A 1269-nucleotide genomic window follows, 5' to 3' on the forward strand; every position below is an offset into this window, starting at 1 on the left:
GGCGGCCCGCCGCCCCCCCCCCCCCCCCCCCCCCGCTCAGACTGAAGCTGATTTATTCATAAAACTGCGCACGTTGTTACGTACCTGCGCTACTGCGCAATGTGCGTAAATATTGTATTTAGACGCGTGCACAAACTACCAAGGAAAACCTGCATTGTTTGTGTGGCTCTTTTTTTGGCTCTGGGTTGCTTGCACAGTGTTCAACTACGTGCAATATTTGCAATACGGTATATTTGTACGGTATATTATTCTGTAGTATAATGCTTTGCCCAGTGTAATATGTGTTTGGGGTAGCTTTTCACACGAACATCCGTCAAGAGAATTGGTCAGGTGTTGAAGCAACATATGTTTCCACAAATAAGCAATCTGGTGGTTATTTTTATATTGTATTTTTAGTGAGAGTAAAAAAAAATATTGTCGAGACGCGATGGGTTGACACGCGTCTCAGAGGTGGGAAGTGGCACATGTGCGGGTCATGTGTGACACATGTGAGGGGGGTCAGGAAGTGACACATGTGCGGGTCATGTGTGACACATGTGAGGGGGGTCAGGAAGTGACACATGTGCGGGTCATGTGTGACACATGTGAGGGGGGTCAGGAAGTGACACATGTGCGGGTCATGTGTGACACATGTGCGGGTCATGTGTGACACATGTGAGGGATCAGGAAGTGACACATATGCGAGTCATGTGTGACACATGTGTGGGTCATGAGTGACACCTAACCTTCGTAGGAAAGGAATTTGGGAGATTTCACATAACTGGGACCTTACTATGCAGGGGCGTGATATTGATAGGACTAGACCATGATTCTAATCTGATTTTGTTAGAACCAGATATCATGGTGGAACCTGACCTGATTAAGTCGCGCCCTTGGTTAAATCTGACGTTAGTTGGGCTTGACTGACCTTACTAACGCGTTACCTTGGTGCTTACGTCCTGACCTGATCTGACGTTGCCTGGACCTTACCACGGAGGAATGTGACGGACGTGGGTGGTGGCCTTGCTAGGATGTGAACCCTAGTGGGACCTGACCTTGATCTACTCCAAGTTGGACGTGAGGTGGAGGCGGACTTGGGGTCAGTGAGCCAGGAGTACACTGGCGGAGCTGTGAACCATACTGGCAGTTATAACGCGTTAGGCATCACTTAGTACTGATTGTTACACCTCCACACTAATCTACATATACAATAGCTCATTTTCAACAAACTTGGAGGTTTATTGCAGTTATCGGGGCTATTAATCATCTTAAGTTGGACCGTAGGTGGGA

Source organism: Procambarus clarkii, chromosome 62 (genome assembly GCF_040958095.1).
Source record: "Procambarus clarkii isolate CNS0578487 chromosome 62, FALCON_Pclarkii_2.0, whole genome shotgun sequence".
Classification (NCBI taxonomy): domain Eukaryota; kingdom Metazoa; phylum Arthropoda; class Malacostraca; order Decapoda; family Cambaridae; genus Procambarus; species Procambarus clarkii.